The 23,260-nt window shown below is 38.7% G+C and overlaps 2 pseudogenes; one reads left to right on the forward strand and one right to left on the reverse strand.

Annotated features, from left to right (window-relative positions):
* Positions 1–7,318: 7,318 nt before the first annotated feature.
* LOC127224492 (cleavage and polyadenylation specificity factor subunit 4-like) lies at positions 7,319–10,565 on the reverse strand (annotated as a pseudogene).
* An 8,775-nt stretch (positions 10,566–19,340) lies between these two features.
* On the forward strand, positions 19,341–21,480 carry LOC127224493 (malate dehydrogenase, mitochondrial-like; annotated as a pseudogene).
* Positions 21,481–23,260: the final 1,780 nt, after the last annotated feature.

A 23,260-nucleotide genomic window follows, 5' to 3' on the forward strand; every position in this document is an offset into this window, starting at 1 on the left:
CTCTTATAAGACTCTTTAAAATTAATAGAAGGAATGCTAAATGCAAATCGCTCACTATCCTGAGGATGAAAGGGAATGCTAAAAAACAAAAACAAAAAACAATCTTTTAGGTCTATAACTAATAAGTGATAGCCTTGAGGAATACATACAGGGGAAGGCAATCCAGGTTGTGTTGTTCTCATAATTTGCATACAATCATTAACAGCTCAGAAATCTTGTAGGAGTCTCCATTTTCCAGATTTTCTTTATAACAACGATTAGGGTATTTCATGGGGAAGTGCAAGGAACAATATGTCCTGCCTCTTATTGTTCCTTTATAAGTTGATGTGCAGCTTGTAATTTCTCAATAGATGAAGGCCATTGCTCCACCCATACTTGGTTATCAGTTTTCCAGATAATAGGAATGGGAACAGTCTGCATAGCAAAACCCCTAGGGCAAATTTCCCAGCCCAGAGCAATCTCCAGCACTTTTGATAATTAAATTTTTAGGTGCAACAGACTGAGGGTCACCTTGTAGGAATTTACCCAGTCCTTTTCCTTGTACATAACCTTGGTCAGCCAGTATATTTTTAACAGGCTCAGTAGTAAAGATGCTCCCATGGCCTGAAGCACATCTCTCCCCCAAAGATTAACAGGGATATGACTTAACACAAAAGGCTGAAAAAGAACTTTATGTCCTTCATCTTCTGATCATTTAAGAAACTGAATACTACATTCTGGAGCCACAGCAGTTCCTTTTGAAATGTCCTGGTTGTCTACACCCAAAGCAAGTCTTTGGCCTAGCTCCTCCATTTTTCTCACTTCTTTAAATAACTGAGGCTATAACCTGGCCCATAATGTGATGACCGTCTATGTCCTGGCATATGCGTATATAGCATTAAGACTTTTGGCCTAATTGGGATGTGAAGCCTCTTTACAATACTTGTTTGAATTTTCAAATGCCAATTTTTTAACTATGGGCATGGCATTTTCAACATCACCAAAAACGCAGCCTGCCAGCTGTAGGAGGTGGTCTGTAAATTCTAAATAGGGCTCAGATGGTCCCTGCAATATCTTAGATAGTTGATCTCCTGCAGACTTATTAGGCAGGGCTTTTGAAGCTCTAGTAGCAGCAACAGCAATTTGTGCATAGACTGCTGGGTCAAAAAGAATTTGAGCTGCAATGGTAGCATATTGACCTACACTTGTAGCACTCGTGAGCATATCTAAATTACTAGCAGGAAATCTGGCAGCAGTTTTACTTTGTGCAGTTTCCTTGCAAAATTCTTGAAATTCGCCTCTCCAGAGCAAATAGTCACCACCACTCAGCACAGCTCTACAGAGCTGCATACAATCACTAGAGGTGCAATTTAATGCGGTGAAAGACTCAAAAATTGTCTGAGTAAAAGGAGCATGGGCCCATAAGCAGTGACAGCCTCTTTAAGCTGTTTTATATCCTTAAAAGTTAATGGGCTGTGCTCACTAACTCTGTTATCTGAGGATTCACTGTCTCAATCACTGGATACACCTGTCTTTCCTTTTCTAATGCTTCTACCTTGGTTATTAAATCTTTGACCTCTTCCTCTAACCCTCGAGGTGTAGAAGCCCTTCTTAAGGAATCAGAATCACAAAAGGAGTTGTGCCATGGTAGACAGCATATACACTCATCAGCTTCGGTTTCCGATTCCGAAGTGTCCTCCTCATCAGTTACAGTAGGACTATCATCATCTAGTTGGGATCTCTCTTGTTCCCTGATAGATTTCACAGATTATAAATTTTGTACTTCCTCAAAAATATTATTCATCTCTGCCAACTGTTCTTTTCCTTTAACATTGTTGCTCAAGAGCACACTTTTAACTAGACACCAAAGGGACAGGTTGGCAATAGGGAAATTATCAGGCCCTTCTTCTTTATAAGCCTTTTGGAGGTCTCCTTTTACATGTTCCCAATCGGGGATGTTAAAGCATCCAGACTGCATACACCAGGGGTTATGTTCCTCTAATATATCAAAAAATTCTTTAGCTGTCTTGGTTTTAATCCTGGTGCCCTGCCTTTTCAATAGGGCCACTAATTGCCCACTGGGCTTTTCCTTACATTTACTGGCACCCATCCTTCAATATACCCTCATTCACTTACTTTTGCCGACTGGCCTTCCAGGGCAAACTTAGGTGATCTCAGTGGAACCTCCACTTGTAGCACCCGTGCTACCATCTCTTCCCGAATCGGGCAAAGGCCAAGAGATTGAAATAAAGACAAGACAGCGGGTCATGCATTCAATGGCAAAGTTGGAACACCAAATGCCAAATGCCGTTTAATGCGGGGCAAGAATGGGCTTAAATACCGATTTATAGCACAGTGGAAAATTACAGGAATTTTTAGGCTTAGCTCCTCCCTTCAAGGTGTGTGTTGTCACAAGGTGTGTGTTGTCACGGGAAGAGTACCAACAAAACCTTGGGGCAAAGAGTTCTGGCCAACAGCTTCAGGCTACCTCACGGTGCCTCAGGGGTCCATGCAGGTGCCTACAACAAACCAACAATGAAAGTACAAGAAGTTTACAGAACAGAACACCAAATAGACTGGACCAATAAATAAATAAATAAATAAATAAATAAATAAATGTCTCCTCAAAGATACAGAATAAAGAAAGAATATTAAGAGGATCAAAGGAAAAAAAATCCTAGTACCATATAAAGCCAAATCTAACAGAATTACATCTGACTTCTCCATGGAAACTGGAAACTATGAAGGCAAGAAGATCCTGGATAGATATTCGACAAACATAAAGAGATCATTGATGTCAGCCCAGAATACTATAACCAGCAAAACTTTCAATCACTATAGATGAAGCAATCAAGATATTTCATGACAAATCATATTTAAACAATACTTCTTAACAATTGGCCAATGTCTGGAGCTTTTTATTGTCTTGTCCTGTCTTAATTATTAACCCATTTATATTCCTCTAAATATTTCCACATGGTGTTATCTTACCAGAGAAGGTGTGTCTTACCTTCCCAGTTTCACATAGAGTCTACTGTCTACCTACACTTTCTAGAATTCTAATCATCTCCTAGTCCCACCTATCTCCCTGCCTCTATTTGCTACCGTATGTTATTCATCAACCAATTTGAGAAATATATACACTAAAGGATATCCCCCATTACTTTTATTCTCTGACCAAGATTATCAAGCTTCTAAAAGAAAAGTACTTGTATCTCTCTCATGAAAAAACTATGTCAAGCTTGTTTAGAGTTGTAGTAATACTTACATGATAACAACTCACCTTAGTTCACATCCCCTTCTTTCCCCCTCTTTTCACCTAGCACTTCCTTTAGATTTAAGCTCCCAACTTTGTTGATCTAAATTCCACTGAAAAGGTATTTGTATATTTTCTTTAACTTCAGTTATATTTTTGTTCAATCAAATTTATGTTCACATATCTAAAACACTATCCAGTAACAGTAACACTTGCACACTTTCAACACTGCTGATTCTTTTAGCACTGTGATATGCTTCTCTTAAATACCATTCACAGAAAAGCACAAATTTTGGCACAGTAATGTGTACAGGATCATATTCAATGTGTACATAACATTTTCTTGGGTTATTTTAAATATCAATTTTATTTTATGACATACTGTCAGAAGCCTTCACTGAGAACACTATATAAGACCCAATCAAATATATCACCATTAAAATAAATCTGTGTAGAATTTTAAATTCATTGATAGACTATATTTATATGTTGTATAATTTAACATTCACTTTCATATACAACATAAGATTTTATCCTGTCAACTGATTTGTGAGGGAAGGATTTCTGGTATTATTTCCAAATTTTCGACAAGGTTACTGACACTAACAACAGTTCCAATATAAACACTTCAGCACAGATTCTAGAAAATTGTACATTTTCCAAAGCTTCGAGCTTTCATCATACTAAGTATTTGTCACATGATTTTTGTATATTATTTTGTCATAACTTTTACAAGTTTATAAATATTACACAGAGCTTAAGAGGGTAGGACATGTGTAGACCCAATGCTATCAGCATAATCTATTTCATGGCATCTTCACTGAATAGCTAATAATTTAGTTACAATAAATAACAATAAAAGGCTCATAATACATGGATATTATGAAACATCCTAATATCTAATATTATTGAATGTTCATTAAATTAAAAATAACCTAATACTTCTATATGGCTAGCAGACTATTCAGAATAATTTACTAGGGAAATAATGTAGCTTCAATCTTTTCCTGTAGAGTTAAATTTAGTGGATTGAAAACTTTTGTAGTAGAAACATGCAGTATGTAGAATTATAGATAGTGTGGATCCCTCATCTTTAATAGGACAATCAATATTTGTTTTTATGTTTGTTTGTTTGTTTTGTTTTGAATAGAGTTGCCTGTGAGAGCCTTAGTATGGGGCTGAGCTTAAACGAGGTCAGTGTTTATATGAGAGTTTTCCACTCCAGTGTCTTAAACTGCTGGGAATCAATTTTGGTATGCATGCCATCTTAAACGCAGAATTCTGAGTTGGCTCAATACACAGAAGATTTGCAGATTGAAAACGATCAATAGAAAGCAGTAGGTGAGTCAGCTGTGATGGCTAATCCTCCTACAAGTTCCATGAAAGCTCATATCAGAGAGCAAAGGCAGCAATAGCAAAATCAAAACTAAAATGTCAATTTTATGGTCTTATGCTATCTAAAGCTTCTTAAAGGTCGGTTGAATCTCTAAGTACTCCATATTATTTCTCTCTTTTGGGGGACTATTTTCCATTTTATGTACTGACCTGACATTGCGTTATTATGATGAAGCAATTTCAAATTTGATCCCATGTCACACTTTTACATTCCACCACTTTTAAGTGAAATGAAAATATGCCAACATAATCTGCTAAGATAAACCATGGCCGAAATGAGTTGGCAATAAGAAGCAGCTCCTTTTCACAAGGATAGAACTTCTTTCCTACATGCTAAAACAAAACAATTTAGAGCAGATAATAACTGAATATCATATATCTGTACTATTATGCTCTCATAAGTATTAAAATAATAGCAAAACATATCTTAATTCAATTTTCTGTATTTTTAACTACTATTCCATCATTTTCTCTGCTGTGGAACAGCTACACAACTGATCCATAATCATGAAATTTTGGTCAATAATGATGGAATTATTTTCCTACACCAAACATTTAATTTTTCTTTCGACTCTTGTATACTCAAATTTTGCTTGACTGGTGTCTCAGCTATCCAGAGTATATCAAACGTGGTAGACTAGTGGCCCCAATGTCTACGTGTTTATATAAGTATGCCATTGTAGTCTTGCCCATTCATAAAGAAGAATTTTACATTATTAGTTCATCAGAGCTTAACAGTCCAATTTTGCCAAAATTATTTACTAAAATCTTACATATTTGGGTTGATTCCTATCCTGTTTTGCATGGGTTCTGACTTTTAAAATTGGTTTATTTATTTGTTATTATTAATTAATTTATTGTGGTAGTTGTTGCTACTTTCAGATTGACTTTTTATTCATTTTTTATTTATTTATTTATTTTTGCCTTGGACATGAGGGTACAAACATGAATTGCTTGACTTTTTGTATTTGATTTTGATTTACATGATGTCCTAAATATATAACATACACACACACACACACACACACACACACACACTCACACACACACACACATGCAAACCATAGATTGATGAGAAATTATATGAATTTTATAGCTTGTCTATTGTGAAGACTAACAGTATAATCATGTGTGTATAGGCAACTTTTATGTATTTTGAGATATTGCCTCAGAAATATATTAAGAGATTATTGTACAACATTTTATGGGGAGACATGAACAAATATTGTGAGAGCAGATCAAATAATATCTCCACAAAATCCAGTTGATGATCTTGACATGAGTTCACTGGGTATCTTGCTGAAGTACAATGAGGCGTTACAGGGATGTAGATAATTCAAAAGCTATAGCATCAAAACTCTCATCCCAGCACTGAAGAAGACACACAATCCATGAAAGCTAGAACTCTGTGGCTTCTTGCACAACCTGAAGGCAGCTGTGAAAGTGTCACATTCCACTCTCGCCACATATTGTTACTGCTCATATAACCCTGGCTCTTTGTCTCTTGGTAATATCTGGAATGTCCAGAGGATTCAGAGTTGTGATTATTTGAGTGTTAATGAACAACTCCCAAGAATGACATGTTTCTACATAGAAGAAATGTTCTAAGATATTTATACAGGGATCAGACAGCACTGTATGTTTAGTTTTATGAATAAAGTTTTATCTTTTAAAACAGCAGATCAATTACATTTTTACCAGGAATATAGGTGTTCTTTATATTATCTTGCCATTATTTGTTTTATTGTGTGAGATGGGATATCAATGTAGTTTTGATTTATAGACCCCATGTTGCTAAAGTAACAGAGCATCTTTTTATTTCACATGTTTATTGGCCTTGTATACTTGTAATAAACTTATACTTGGTTTATATACTTATTTATATATTGTATTATTTGTTCTTTAATTTTTACTAGTTCATTTTACCTTAAAAAATAAAACAAGTACGTATTGTTATAACTGAACTTGGATAGGCCCACTTGCCCAGCAGGTTGCAGGTGATGGATTCACATTTTCTATGCTCAAGGATGGGTGGCCTCTGTATGCCACAGGGTTCTGAGTGACAGCATAGATCTTGTTTAGCAGGAGATAAGCACAGGTCAGCTGAGTCAGCTATTTAAAGATGGTCTATAGCACTGGCTGAAGGTGTACCCACAGCACTATCAGGTAGGTGGTCCATGGGAAAGCAAGCCCGGAAAAGAAGCTCAGCCAGGGATCCTGACACCTAAAGATCCAGGGCCGTGGCAGGCCGTGGATGCCCCCATGTTTGTCTGGAAGGGATCCCTAGTTCAAATCACATCATAGGCACAGCTTGAGGCTCCAACTGGATATGCAGAAAGGAGACTGACCTGGCCACAGCCCCACATGATCCACCCATCCTCTCCAGTCCTGGTGTTTAATGAAGCCCTGAGGGGAACTGCTAGCCATCCTCTACACCAGACCAGGAAGTATAGCCCTTCTCAGATTCTATCTCCCCAAGGGGATAGTTTGCAGGGAGTCTAAAAAATGAGGCACTGATGTCGAAACAAACTAGCTCAAAGGACCCAACTGAAGCACATGTTCCTTCTTTAAAAACAAACAAACAAACAAATACAGCAAAATGATAGGACAGACATGGCGCCCCTCAAAATGAGTCCTGGCAGTTGTACCTGCAGCCCTAGCCAGTCCTGCCAGCACTACAGTCAGCAGCTAAGTGCTTGTTCCCAGCAGCAGGGCTCTCAGGCTGCTCCCCAGATTCCAGTTGTTGTCACTGTCCACTGAGAAAAGGTAAATGCTCTTTGGTGCATCTGTTGGCATAGTGTTCTTTTCTCCACACTTGTAGCAAGTGACTTGCTCCAACCGCTGGCCAAGGTCCAGAGTTGCCTGCACTACTGTTTTTTCATCCCTCCCACCCCACCCCTTGTGATCTAGTGTGCTCTCTGCTGACTGGAAGTAAATACTGACTGGTTAACTGGATCATGGAGGATGACCTTTGTAATGGTGGATTGTTGTTTTGCTTTGTTAGAGGCTGTGTCTGCTGTGGGAGTGGGGGGCTGCTCAGTGGTTCTTGGAGGCAGTTCAAATCGAGGGTGCATGAATTTACATGAGGGTCACTCAGGGCAGAATCCTGCTAGGTAATTCGCACAAATGACTCTTCAAGTGTTCCGGTGCCTGCACAGGGAATCATGCTTACAGAAGCTGCAGTAATACCAAGGGCAGTCCTTGATCTTGGATTCAGGGTGGATGTGCATGGTCATTCCTTATTGCTGCATTCCCAGGAACTTGGAGTAAAAGTAGCATTGTGGTCATGTCGTACTCATGTAAGAACTCACAATGATCCTCTTTCTTGTAGAGTCTTCTTAGCCAATGTTTGTATACAACTGTCTTCTCACCATTAATGTGGCAGAATGGACACATGCCACCCTTGCTACATGGAGCTTTCAAAATGAATTCACAGACAGCAGCACCCAACTTGTCCATTTCACGGAAGGGCAGCAGCTGCACCCCGAGTTGTAGCTCCATGGCGATCTCCAAGTCGAACTTGATATGGTCCACACAGGAGATGATTTCCTGCTTGGCAGCGGCGGCGTGTGCCCCCCCCCCATCCTGCTCCCACTGAGGTCTCTTAGCTACCTTCCCCACATCGCACTGCTTTATGCCGCTCCCCCACCATCCTTCTTGCTGCAGCTGCCTAGTTCATTTTATTTTTAAGGTATTATTATTCTTTCAGATGAATGACTAGAAAGCACTCTTCACATTTCATTGGGTTTTGGCTTTGCTGAAAATTTTATTTGAAAAAAATGAAATTTCATAATCATTTACTGATTATTGCCTTTACTTACTGAACTATAGGCTTCCTAGTCAGGCATTTGTTTCTTGTGGGTACAACTTAAGACTTTCTATCTGTAGTTATTTTCTAGCAATTTAAAATTTGATTATTATCCATGCAGATACTAAATTTTCTAGTACCATTTCTTGAAGATTATGTATTTTTTCTCACATTTGATTTTGATGTTTCTCAAGAATATGTATACTTTCCCTCTGGTTCCTGTGTGCAATTATATGCTCTATATCAGTGTTTCTCATCCTTCTTAATTGTGTGACCCTTTAATACAGTACTTTATGTTATGGTGACTACAAATGATAAAATTATTTCATTACTACTTTGAAACTGTAATTTTACTACTTTTATGAATCATAATATATATATATATATGTATATATATATATATGATACTCAGGATATCTTATATGAATCCCCCAATGGACTCGCTATCCACAGGGTGAGAATTGCTGCTTTATATGTCTATATTTATGCCAATGCCATGTTTCTATATTTATTTGTGTAATGATTTGACTCAGAATGTCCTCCATGGGTGTACATATATTAATACATGGTCTCCAGTTGGCGGCACTATTAGGGGAAAACTTAGGAGGCAGGGACATGCTAAAGGAATTTTACCATTTGGAGTAAGCTCTGAGATTTAAATGCCTTATAAGCTTCTATTTTGCTTTTTCTGCTTTGTGCGATTAAGTGAGCTGCATTTCTTGCCTGATGTCAGGCTTTCCTGTCTTGACAGATTTTTACTTCTCTTGAAATACAAGCCAAAACAAAGTACTCCAAAAGTGAACTTGGCCATGACACTTTATCACAGCAATGTAATATTAATTAAAAAAAAGTTTCTACCAGGAATGAGGTATCATGAAGAACCTGATTGTGTTGCTTTTTTGGAGGAATTTGGAAGACTTTTGGTTTTTGACTAGCTCAGTGATTGAATGCTTCCTATGAGCATGATTTAATAGGATATACCTAGCAAGAGCTGGGAAGAAAGTAACACTAAAGCAGCATAGACCATAGAGGCACCGGTCAATAGGTTTCAAAGAGAATATTTAAACAAGGGAAACAGACTATTCCTGTGATATGTAGACAAAATTGCTTTTCATTTTGTCTGTGCCTCAAAATGTCTTCTGAAGCTAAATTAAAAGATACTTGCTAATGCTTTTGGCAAAGAAAATTTCAAGGCAACATAATACTTAATCTGTGGAGTGGTTATTATTAGTGACATGTATGCAGGTCAACAGTGAAAAGAGCAAGTGCTACATGAAGAAATGCAAAACGAACATCTTGAAGACTAAAAGAACACACCATTGAGGAAAGTCAAACTGGTAGGCACAGGAATTAAGGGAAAGGTACCCTCAGGAAATACACCAACAAGCTAGCATTCTGATCCTAAATATCAACTGAATTTAAGTTCTGCTGCTAATATGATTTGGGGAGAGAACTAAACTTGGTACTATAATCTATGTGGTGCTAGCTTTAGGGGCTTGAAGCCTACAGGAGTAAAGTAGTCATGGATTCCATACACTAGAGTAATCCCCACATCTGATATTATTTGTCTAACAAATACTAGATTGTATTGGCTGGGGAGACAGAGAGGCTAAAACTTGGGTGTATAGGGAAGTGTTGTAAGATCCTCAAGGAGCATAAGGTGCCAGACTCCACCCTGCAGACTACTCTGTAGATCATAATGACTATTTCCAGTTTCTCAGGATGTGCATGGCCTAGATATGCACTAAAAGGGGGGAAAAAAAGGCTAAGATCAAGTCACCGATTCCCACCAATCTCAGGCTAGCCTGGAATGTTCTGCCTCCCCCCCAAACCCTGTATCAAGCCTAGCACCTGCTCAGTTCTTTGCTGCTTCTGAGCAGAAGCTGTCACCCTCTTGTGTCTTTCCCAATGACTCTTTTGTGTAAGCTTTGTTGTATGGTGTGTCTTTGTGATATTCCTTATCTCACAATTGCCAGGATGTTTGCATCAGAGTGTGAACACTTACATTGGTGATATAATTCACCTATCCTAATTGCTTGTGCTCCCCCTCAGGGTCTGAACTACACTGGGGCCACAGCCCTCATCTCTGTCCACCTGCAGCAGACTAACCTTGATTTCAAAGGTCATACCGTACCTCATACACATGTACCTATATTTTGTTTGTATAAACACTTTTTTGAGTCCTAGGAAGTAACCATTGAGGGTCTGGCACCTCTATGTTCTCTTGGAGATGGAGGAATGCCAGCCATCATCTTAACGGCTATGTCCTGACATTGTCCTCTACTTTTATAGCTACAGTCATGAACGTTCTTTAGGTCCAACTGAGCTATTGTGCCCTTTGTTGCCTTCTCTTTCTGCCTTCTCTTTGGAGCTACATGTATTCTTCCTCACAATCTGCTCTCCTTGGGTTTAGAGAGGCTAAGCCACTGATCCTTATTAAGTGCAGTGATGGCTCACTTAATGGTTTGGTCATAATTTGGTTGTCCTTAAATCCTTCGGACACATACAACTATAGGCTTCAGTGACACTGTCCCTCCTGCATCTAACCCATGAGAATGATGTATTCCATTTTTTCTCATTCCCCTATGAAATGCCTTTTAGAGCCCATCCCACATAGAGTGATACTTTCTTAGCTAGACACATGGAGGATAGCCTAGGCCCTGCACCAAATGATATGACAGACTTTGAAGTCTCCCCATGGAAGGCATCTCGCTCCCTGGGGAGAGGAAAGGGATGGACTGGGTTATAGTGGGAGTGATAGGGGAGGATGGGAGGTTGACAGAACTGGGATTGACATGTAATACAACCTTGTTTCAAATTTAAATTAAAAAAGAAATGAAAAGAAAAGAAAACCTCCAGAATCTACACCTGACCTCTGGAGCCAAGGATGTTTATTTACAAGGTTCCTCCAAATGCTCACATATCAGGTGAGCCACCTGAGTATGTGACAAAAAAAAAAAAAGGAAAGCAAAATATAATTAAAAGAAAGACTATTCCCGGTTGGAAAATATTGCTACTCCTTTTGTTTTATTTTAAACTCACAAACATCTGCTAAGGTACAAAAGTTTTCTGTATGACTATTGTGTAAATTTTCTGTACCTCAATATTTTGTAAGCATATTGGGTATGAATAAAACTCTCAAAACTGTAATAAAGTATTAACTTAAAACTCATAACACCAGGAATAATAGTTAAAAATCTATACACAGATAACCTTAAAGGAAACACATATATAGCCACCATTATATAAGATGTTTCCTTCCCACAATGAGAGGGGACAGCCACTTGAATAACAGCCATGTCTTTATTATGTTTGGAAAGGTTGTATTTGAGCATGTGACTTATTTATTAAATGTGACACCTGGTATAAGCCAATTAAGCGGGGGAGGAACAAAAATAAAACAAAACATACACATAGAAAAAAAATTCTCCTTGGAAAGCATCTCAACAAATGGTGCTGGCACAACTGGATGATGGTGTGTAGAAGACTGCAGATAGACCCATGTCTATCATCATGCACAAAACTTAAGTCCAAATAAATCCAGCCACACTGAACCTCTTAGAAGAAAGTGGGAAGTACCCTTGAACAAATTGGTACAGGAGACTGCTTCCTGAACATAACACCAGTAGCACAGATACTGAGATCAACTGACAATTAATAAATGGGACCTACTGAAACTGAGAAGCTTCTGTAAGGTAAAAGACATAGTCTACAAGAGCAAATGGAAACCCACAGAATGGGAAAAGATCTTCACCAATCCCACATCTGACAGAGGGTTGATCTCTGAAATATAGAAGGAACTCAAGAAACTAGTCAACAAAGTATCAAATAACCCTATTGAAAAGTGGGATGCAGAACTGAATAGAGAATTCTCAATAGAGGAATTCAAAATGGTTGAAAGACACTTAAGAAAAGAAAATGCTGAACATCCTTAGCCATCAGGGAAATGCAAAACAAAACAACTCTGAAATAACATCTTTCTCCTATCAGAATGGCTAAAATTAGAAACAACAATGATACCTTATGCTGGAGAAGATGTGGGAAAAGGGAAATACTTCTCCACTGCTGGTGGGAGTCCAAACTTGTACAACCATTTTGAAGATCAATATGGCAGTTACTCAGGAAAATGAAAATCAGTCTACCATAAGACCCAGCAATTCCACTCTTAGGCATATATCCAAATGATCCACATCCAAGCAAAAAAGACATCTGTTCAACTATGTTCATCACAGCATTATTTGTAATAGCAAGAACATGGAAGCAACCTAGATGCCCCTCAACCAAAGAATGGATAAAGAAGATGTGGAAAATTTACACAACAATGGAATACTACTTAGTGGAGCGGGGGTGGGGGACACAATGGAATCTTGAAATTCACAGCAAATGGATGAAACTTGAAGAAACCAATCTGAGCAACATTGGAAAGGCTGCCTTAAATGACCTTCCCTGATAATGAGATTGATAACTAACTTATATGCTATCATAGAGCCCTCATCTAGTAGCTGATGGGAACAGAAGCAGACACTTACAGATAAACACTGAGCCTAACTCCTGGAATCCAGTTGCAAAGAGGGAGGAGTCATTAGAAACAGGATCCAAGACCAGGCTACAGAAACCCACAGAAACAACTGACCTGAACAAGGGGAAGCTCATGGACCCCCAGACTGATAGCTGGGAAACCAGCATTGGACCCACTCAGAACCCCTGAATATGGGTCTCAGAAGGTCTGAGCATTCTAATAGAACTCTGACAGTGGAACTAGGATGTATCCCTGGTGCACAAATGGACTTTAGGTGCACATTCCCCATGGAGGGATACTCCCCTTAGCCTAGAGGCAGGAGTAAGGCCCTATACCCTACTCCAAATGACTTTATTTTGATGATCCCTCCTGGAAGGCATCACCCTCCCTGTGAAAGGGGGTTGGCATGTGAAAGAGAGTCAGGGGCATGGGATGGATGGATGGAGAGGGAACTGGGACCTATATGTAAAATAAGATATATATACATATATATGTATATATATATACATATATATGTAAGTATGTAAGTGTGTGTGTGTGTGTGTGTATCCTTCTTGCTCTGAAGATCAAAGTAGACAATTCCTCAACTACTTTTGATCATGCTAATGAAGCCACCCCCAATATTGGCCTCAACACCAGAACTTTCTCTTCCTCTTAAGTGAACATTGTCAAATAGAAAGAATTGTGGTCACACACTGCTAATTCTTCCACCTCTAGTAAAGATTTCCAGTATGTCACCCAATCTTACAACCTCCTTTACCATCATGTATATATGATTCTCAATATTAATAGTATTCCTGAGGATCCCAGGAAAGTCTGGGTCCCAGGAACCCATTCACATGCAGATAGATACCATCAAACATATGTTACCCATCCACTCTGGGTTGAAGTAGTCCGCAACCAGGACTCTGAATGTAGTTATAATACCCAAGTGGTCATCCTTGCTAGGACAGTTTATAACTCCACCTTTAAAGGAGTAAACTATGAAAAAAATTCCAAGAGGTCATACAGGAAAATCATGAAAACCCATCACAATTCCTAGACTACTTTTGAAAAGCCTCTCCCCCCCAACAATATACCAATCTCATGGATTTTTCCTGATATTAGGGCCAAACTTAAATGTTTACAGAAAGGACCCCTGACTCCACAGACCTTCAAAGTGTACCATGGGAGAGCTAACAAGACAGAAAATGAAGTACCTAATGCTGCCTAAGGCCTTTCAGCCAGCGATAGTAGTATCTGGGCTCCATTGCCTTCCAAAGGAAGCTCTTTGTCTCTGTTTTATATGCTGTCAGGAGATTCATTGGGTCCCTGTCTTCCTGAGTCCTCATAAACCACCTCAGTCATCACCATCAAGAAGGTCAGTGGGGTATTGATTAACCTAACATCCCTCATGGCCTGAGCATATCAGGTACAGATAACCCTCTAATTGATTTCATAGGTCTGGCCATGGATGATGGTGGGAGCATGGGCTCCCTTGGCCTGATTATCTCTAGTATGGTACCTTGGTTTGTCATCACAGTATCAAGCTGAACCATCTCCTTCCATCTGGACATTGAGTCTACCTTTTCAATCCTGATGGAGTGTTGGGGACCCACCTCTCCTTTTTTGGTTCTCTATTGTCAGAGAAACAGGACAGCCTTACCAGATTCATCAAATTGCACCACTTAGCTATTACCCATTCCTTCTTAGTGTTATCCACCTGTTTGTCTCTTTGCTGGGAAGGGATTTCCTATCTTAAGTAGGAGCCTCTATCTGCTTGGCCCCAGACTCTCCAGCCTTTGCAATCCTCATTCTCTTCAAAACCATGCAATCTGATACACCGTATCCATAATTAGCCTTCCAAGTGGATCCATGGGTGTAGGACACCAACAACCACTCTATATTCAAACATTCTTATGTCATCCCAATACAAAACACTTTTCCTTCCGTTCAGAGAAAAGGGTGAGATGTAGCCCAACTGCCTGATTCTGGTTATTTGGTAAGATTTGTGCATCTCCTTTTTGTATGCAGTTGGGTCTATGTTTTCTGGCATGTCTGCAAATTTCATTGTAAACATGGGAGCTGAGATGAAAAGGGGTCAGGCTTAGTGGAATGCATGAATTATGGTGGCCAAGGCAGGTTTCTTTTATTGTTGTTTGTTGTTTTCTGACTGGTCTTCCTTGAGTGTGTGAGCTTTCTGTGTTTTGTGTTAATTGCTTTTGTTTTTGCTTTCACTTCACTTTCCAGCTGACAGCTATCACTGCTAACACTGCTTGCTATGGCTTCTTTGAAGGCCAGAACTCAGAATTTATCTCTGGGCTTTCTGGCCACTGGATTCAGTTTATGAAGGATAGGGTTTTAAAACAATGTATATTTAATAAGGTACTAAAGCTACACCTCCATGCATTCATATATAAGAATGTACTTCTGACTGCAGCTATCCTTCATATAGATGGATCAAAGCTAACCTTCCTTACCTTTGGGCTACCTATTACTCCCTTGTCCCACATTCTAACATATAAGGATCTCAAGACAGTATCTACTTCATTAGTTCTCTCTTTTCCAATAACATTTGTAAAGCATATTACACATCCCTTTCAGTTACGCTCACCATTCAATTTCCAAACTGACTCATTCTCTACCCATCACATTTGGTTGCAAATTCTAGAGTCTACCTCTTCAGCTACTTATTTCCTTCAACTGTTCTGTCCATCCATTTCTCCTCACACACTTGGTATGTGTCCAGTCTTTGGCTTCTGCCCCCTGCTATGCCCTCTGTGACATTAGCATGGGTGTAACTCTCTAGTTATTAAGACACCTACTCCTCTTCCTCTGTTAAAACCCTTCCTACTCTCCCACCCAAGAAGCTGCATGTTGAATCCTGTAGCTTCCTTCAGTCCATGTCCCTCCCAGTCCCTCACCTCCATCCTATAATTCTCATAGCTTCTTCATGACCTCCTAGGATTCTTTCTTGTCTCTAAACTCCTACTTAGAGGTCTATCAAGTTGCTGAAGGAAAATCCAATGCCCTCTTACTCCCTTATTCTTATCTCTTTCACTGGACCTTATACCCTATGCCTGATTTCTTTATAACCAAAAGAAACATCATTGTAAAAAAAAAAAATGGTCAGAAACTTGAAGAAGTTACCGATGTTGTCCTTCAAATACCACAGAACAAATCTGAGCTGTTTTAATTGCTACTAAATAACACTTTGGCTTGCCTGTTTGGAAAATGTTGTCTGTTTGTCCCTTCTGGACTTTCCCATTGGCTTATCAGATTCTCTCACCTTACCCTTTATTTGTTGCTGTGAGCCAAATATCAACATCACCCTTTATCTCTCCCATATCTCTCTCTCCATTATTACAGACTGCTGTATATCCTCAGAAACACATTTTGTAGGCCCTCTGAATACTGCAGACTGCACTAATAACTTGATCCTGGGGACTACCACCCAACACCTATGTCCAAGCATTCACAATGTGTCAGGTCTCTGTGCCACTCAAGTTTGTTGCTTCCTATATGCTGGGTAGTCTGGGACTTGTGTCCTGGCATTCTTTTTTTTCCCCTAAAACAAGAGCTGGTACACCATCCCCAAACTCCTTCCTCCATGAAGAATCCTTGTTTGTTCCTATCACAGAGTTTATAGTGGCATGACATGACAAATGAATTGCCTGCGTCCTACTCTTCTAGTAATCCTGAGTAGGCAGCAGTAGGAATACCTACTTTCCTATGTCATCAGTAATCCAGGATATTCAAAGGGTGACTCTGACCATCCTTACTCTCCAGAGCCAAACAGAATCTCTTGCCCCATTAGTCTTACAAAATCAACAAGTAACAGAGTTACAGCAGACAGTAGAGGTCTTGGTCTCTTGCTTAGGGAGAGATGTTGCTTTTATGTCAACCAGTCAGGTGTAGTAAAAGAGAATAACTCCATATGTAGTTCAAAAATATAAGAAATATCTGGATTCCTCTGGCCAGTAGATCATTGACAGTCCAATATGGAATTTCATAGTGCCCTTCTTTAACCATTCTTTTTTTCTTAATCCTACTAGTACCACCCTACCTTATAAATTTATCTGTATTTCTTCAAAACTCCATTCAAAGATTTCTTTAAAAAAAAAATCTTAATCTGTTGGGATTAAGGATTACTGCTTCCTAGGTAATGAGCCAGAGGACTGGAAATATTGGTTATACCCTGACAGTGAAGATCAAGTTTTACCCAAACACTTTGATGCTCCCATTTAATAGGAAGTAGTCAAATGTTAATTGCCTCCACTTCCCTGACCCCTTATTTACTTTTTCAAATCAATAGTATACATAAAGGAGGGAATGTAGTCCCTAAGGAGATCACCAGTGGCTAGGCCTCCCCCAACCCACAAAACCACTCTAAAGTCCTTAAGTGCCATTACCAACCCCTCAAGATGCAGTAAGTCAAGATCCACCCTACAGTGGTAAAACAAACAAACAAACAAACAAACAAACAAAAAACATTCACGATCAGGTCACAAAGTTCCACCAATCCCTGGCCACCCTGGAGAGCTCTGGTCACAAAAAAAAGTTATATCAACCCTTCCTCCTGCTTAATTCTTTGCTGCTTCACTCCAGAGAAGGGACAGACACCCTCTTGTGTCTTTCCTAGTGAACCACTCATGTGAGCTTCCTTCTGTGGTATGACTTTGTGGCATTCCTTGGCTCAGGACTGCCAGGATACTTTTCCCCTCAGAGTTGTAGCACTTACAAGTGGGGCTAATAACATAAAAATACATTATATGAAATTCTGAAAGAATTAAGAAAAATGTTTCTTTTTAAAGTTCAATAAAATATCATTAAAATAAAACCTAATTTTAAAAATTGGCAAATAATTACATGATTTTTTTGGTCTAGAAAATGGTAAAAAGAAGACTGGAAGAGGAGTTACAAAAGGAAAATATAAAGAAAACCTCACCATTATGCTATAACTCTTGTCAGGTAAAGAAAACAAAATAATAGTTAACAAAGCTTTAGTTGATTTACCAAAAAGATGATCAATATTTTATTTTGCTTGTGATAAAATTTTTGATATTGTTATTTCCACTAAACACCTGTCTTTTTTAACTTTTACTATCTGTTTAGCCAATGTTTAACAAAGTTCATTGGAAATTATATACTTTTAGTGCAACTTCTATTTTCCCTATTTCATTTGAATTACATTCTCTCCTTTTCATTTCAGTTACTTTGCTGGTGTGGAAGTTATGATTTTTGGAAGTCCAGAATAGTCTTTGCATGGTACATCAGTTTAAAACAATCACATGATGCATAATGATAGTTTAAGGTATATTTATTAAGTTGGAAAGTCTCTGTGGAAGATTCATCAAAATTTGTAATTTCTTTGCACTTGCTAATTTCAGTATACCAAAGTGCAAATGGATTTGCAGATTAAGATTGTTTATTTCTTGGTAGGGAAAGGTGCAGGTGTCCAGATACTTTGTTTTCTCTTGTTTCATTGCAAGCTAATAGCTATCATTTGTTTTACTCAATCTCATCTGTCAAATTTGCAGAGATTACTTTTACCATTTTTGTAGCTCTGACTAAGACATTGTTTGTTCACGAAAACCTCTATTTACTTAAGAATTCCTTAAGCTGTCCTTTTTAGCTCTAGAGACAGATTTTAAGTACTTTAATCATATGCTTAACATTTATCACTAGCTCCTAAACTTACTTTTCAGTCAAGGTTTTGTTCTTGTTGTCCTCTTCGACATTTATTGAGGTACTCTTATTTATTTGTCAAATAATTGTTTGGTTGGATAGGTATACTAGGGTTTGATGCCATTGCTTTTATTTATGTTCAATTTATGTTCAAATAAATATTTATTTATTCAATTATATGAAATAATCCCAAGTTAGTATGTGTCTATTATTTTATCTGAATTTTTTTGTAAATATTTCTGGCTGACTGTCAAAGAGAATTATCCAGTAATCACACACACACACACACACACACACACACACACAAACAAACAAACACACAGAGGAGCAGAAGCATGATTGCTGGAACAGTTGACAGTTCAAGTCTTGATCTTTAAACAAGAGGCAGAAAGATCAAACTGAGAATGGTAAGATTCTTTTGAATGCCCAAACCTACCAAATGTGATACATATCCTGGACTCCAAAGAGTCCTTATACTTCCCCAACAGTTCCACCAACTTGAGAAAAAGGATCAAATATTCAAATAAATGAGCCAATGGAGGCAATTGTATTATGGACATGCAGCATATGAGTGCATATTCAGGCTTAGGCTGACACAGTTCTTCAGCTGAACCCAGAGCTCACATCTAATGGTAATATGAATACCCAACTTGGTCAGCAAAATCCTTTATGAACCAGATTAGGCTGGAATTATAAATGGGAAGCCCTGGCATAGAATGGAAGACATTGGAGTTACTTGTCGGTTGTTACCTCCTGTACTTCTAGGTCCTGGTCAGGCAAACCCCAACAATGCTGTGTGCTTTTACTTTGCTCTACTTGCCACTGCTGCTCTCCACCACAGTTTCAGCACTTTGGCCCAAACAATGCTAAACTAACCATGCTAAGAGCTTCTGGGTTACTGGACAACCTCATTGGCTCCTTCTGAAGAACAGCTCGGTAGAGAGCCGCCTGATGCTCTATAAATCTCTCATTTGCCTGGTGTTGCTGCATGTCTTAGTTATAGCCAGACGAGAGCAATTGTGAAAGGCTACCTTGCAGCTGCCAGACTGCCAAAAATTTGATGTGCTGCTGATCCTGGATGGAGTCCCCAAGAGGCCAGGAATGACTTTAGATAGTCTGTTTCATACCAACTTGCTACCATTCTGCCCACCTTGAAGACAGTCTATGACCAGCATTGCCCTGATGCTATGCTCTACATCATTGCCAAATAAGTTAATGCCACCATGTATCATCACAACAAAAGGCTTTGAGAAGCATGGTGTGTACAATCCTAGTGAGATCTTTGGTGTGACAAATCTTGACATAATTAGAGCAAACACACCCGTGGCAGAGCTGAAGGGTTTGGATAAAGCTTGAGTCAATATGCCTGTCACTGATGGCCAAGGCAGGAAGGAGATGATCTTCCTCTTGATCTCTGAGTGTATCCTCAAAGATTATATTCTCCAAGACAAGCTTGTCATGTTCACTGGGAAGATCAAGAAGGAAGGTAAGGAACTCATGAAAACCAAGGCTACTTTCTGCTACTGTCCGTGGCATATGGTGGAGCAGCTTTTCCACTTACCTTCACTCTTGTAAATAATATGAACAAAAAGGAAGGAGTCATCAAGTGTTCTTTGTTCAGTTCAAAAAGGTAGAGTGCTATATTTCTTCTTTTCCCCCTTTTTAAAATTTAAATTTGAAACAAGCTTGTTTTACTTATCAATCCCAGTTCCCTCACCCTCCCCTCCTTCCCTGCCTCCCAACCTCCTATCCCATCCCATTTCTTCTCCCCAGGGAAGGTGGGGCCTTCCAGGGGAGTCATCAAAGTCTTAATATCATTTGGAGCAAGCAGGGCCTAGGAGCTCTGTTGTGTGTCTAGGCTAAGAGAGCAAATGGCTCCCAAAGTCCATTTGCATACCAAGGCCAAATACTGATCCACTACCCAAGGCCCCATAGACTGCCCAGTCCTCTTAACTATCACCCACATTCAGGGGGTCTAGGTAAGTCTTATGCTGGTTTCCGAGCTATCAGACTGGGATCCATGAGCTCCCCATGTTCAGAGACAGCTGATCTTACTTGGGGTCATCATTGTAGATCTCTGGCTGTTTCCCTAGTGCCAGATTTCTCTTTAAACCTATAAGGATTCCCTCTATTGTGGATATCTGTTTTTGTTCTCCTCTATTCTGCCCCCAACTTAAGCTCCTGTTCCCTTGTGTCCCCCTCTTCCCTCCTCTTCCTCCCTTCCCTTTCTCCTAACTACCTCTCCCCCTCCCACCATGCCCCCAGCTCAGGAGATCTTATCCCTTTCCCCTTCTATAGGGAACCATGTATGACTCTCTTAGGGTCCTGCTTGTTTCATAGCTTCTCTGACAGTGTGGATTTTAGGCTGGTAATCTTATGCTCTAAGTCTAAAATCCATATATGAGTGAGTACATGCCATGTTTGTCTTCTTGTGATTTCATTACTTAGAATGGTTTCTTCCAGTTCCATACATTTGCATGCAACAGTCAGTATTTTTTTTATTTTGTTTTTGTTTTTGTTTTGTTTTTGTTTTTGTTTTGTTATGTTTTTGTTTTTGTTTGTTCCACTGAGTAGTAAATGTGTAAACGTACCACATTTTCTTTAGCCATTCTTCAGTTCAGGGACATCTAAGTTGCTTCCAGGCTCTGGCTATTACAAATAATGCTGCTATGAACATAATTGAAAAGATGTCCTTATTGTATGAAAACAGAGTGCACTTATTTCTTCTATACATCCTTGCTGTCAAGGACATGGGGCCCAGAGAAGAACCTAGGTATGGGTAAAATCACCCCTTTTGAGGTGAAAATGATTGCTGAGGCTATCCCCAAGATGAAAACTTTCATCAACATATGCTAGGACTTAGTCAAGAAAATAATATGAGCAACTTGAACCTCCAACAGCAGTATCACCCTTACTTATTCACACCATATCAGCTAAGCAACTTGAGAGATCTTTGTCTTTAATTTGTTTTGATGGTGGATATTAAATTAATATCAGCATCCCTTCCAAATTGTTGCTGGTTTGTTGATAATGACAATAGAGAAGACCTAGACTTTCAAAACAAACAAAAAAGCAAAAATGCAAATAGGCAGCCATGCATATCTAGAATTTGTTTCTGTATTATAGTCCCCACTCTTACATAGCCAAGCCCTTATACTTGCTGAGGCATCACTACACTTCTATTTTCCTTCTAAAAATTAACTTATTCTTTGACAATTTCCATATATGTGTATAAAATACATTCTGTTCATCCTCACCATCTTTCTCTATGTTATCATTTTCCCACTCCTAACCATGCCCACCTTCCACTGAGCTCTCTTCCCACTTTCATGTCCAGGATTACCTATTCAGGCATCAGTATGAACCTATCCACTGATCATGAATAAATTGTAATCATTGAAAATTTCTTCTTTTAACAACCCTCAACTACCACTAACTCTGATGGGAGGGTCCAATGGGATGCCCTCCAATTTATAACTGAATATTTAGTGAGTCTGACTCACACAGATGTTATGCAAATAATTCCTAGGACTGTAAATACATGTTATAAGGATAATGGAATGTCCATAAGACAGTGTTTTAAATCCTTGTTTCCCACCATTCTATTCTTACATTCTCTAGGGTCCCTGTTCTGTGCTGTTGTCTGAGTCTTGGCAGGGGTGATACTGGTGTACCACTTAAGCCTGTGCATTTTAAAATCACTTGCTCTCATTATGTTTATCAATAATGAGTCTCTGCATTAGTGTCATTCCCTTCAAAGTGAAGCTTCTCTGATGAAGACTGAGGACAACACAAATCTATGGCTATAAATATACGTATTTTCAAAGTAGTTTGAACACATTCCTATTTTTGAAAGCAAAATCAGCAGTTTCAACTCTATGACATACCTAACCATTGTCTTTGATAATGGAGCAAACCTCAGATCCAATCAGTAAGCAGCTGGTTTTCCTCATAATATGGTACCAAGAGTGCTTTAGTAAGCATATCTACCTTGAGAGGTAGGTTTTATAACATTCAAGGTCCAACTGGGATGGATCATTAATGTACAGGGATGGACAATCTAGCTGTCCATTTACTGCAAATATTACAAATTGTGTATTTTCTTTCTGAATGTTGTATTTTCCCATTTGTGTCCTTACTGGGAGGGATTTTCATTTTCATTTCTTACTTATAATGAAGTTACTTCAGACAAAAAAATAGCTACTATTTTCAAAACTACTTAAACACACAAAAAATTACATTAACAGTGTGTTCTCAAACTATTAAGAAGAACTCCTCCAAAGTACTTTTTGAAGAAGAAATTAATATTCTTGCTATGGACATACTGTGAAATGAAAAGCAACTTCTTTGTTAATAATAATAAAAAAGTCAAAAATTCAAGGTGAAGGTATATTACCTTTATTAATCTAGCTTCCAAATTATAGACTTGTGGTTTTATTACACTTTTAAGGAATATTGTTTCACATGTTTTAATAATTTCAAACTAATGATTATTTTATTATGTAATGAAGTAGTTTATGTAATGAAGTAATGATTATGTAATAAAGTAGTTTAGTCATGTGATTACTTGATATCATCATCAAAAGTTCTGAGTGACTTCTCACAAGATTGCTTTAAATATATAGTACAGAAAAAC

The sequence above is a fragment of the Phodopus roborovskii genome, unplaced genomic scaffold (assembly GCF_943737965.1).
Source record: "Phodopus roborovskii unplaced genomic scaffold, PHOROB, whole genome shotgun sequence".
In the NCBI taxonomy this organism is placed as follows: Eukaryota; Metazoa; Chordata; class Mammalia; order Rodentia; family Cricetidae; genus Phodopus; species Phodopus roborovskii.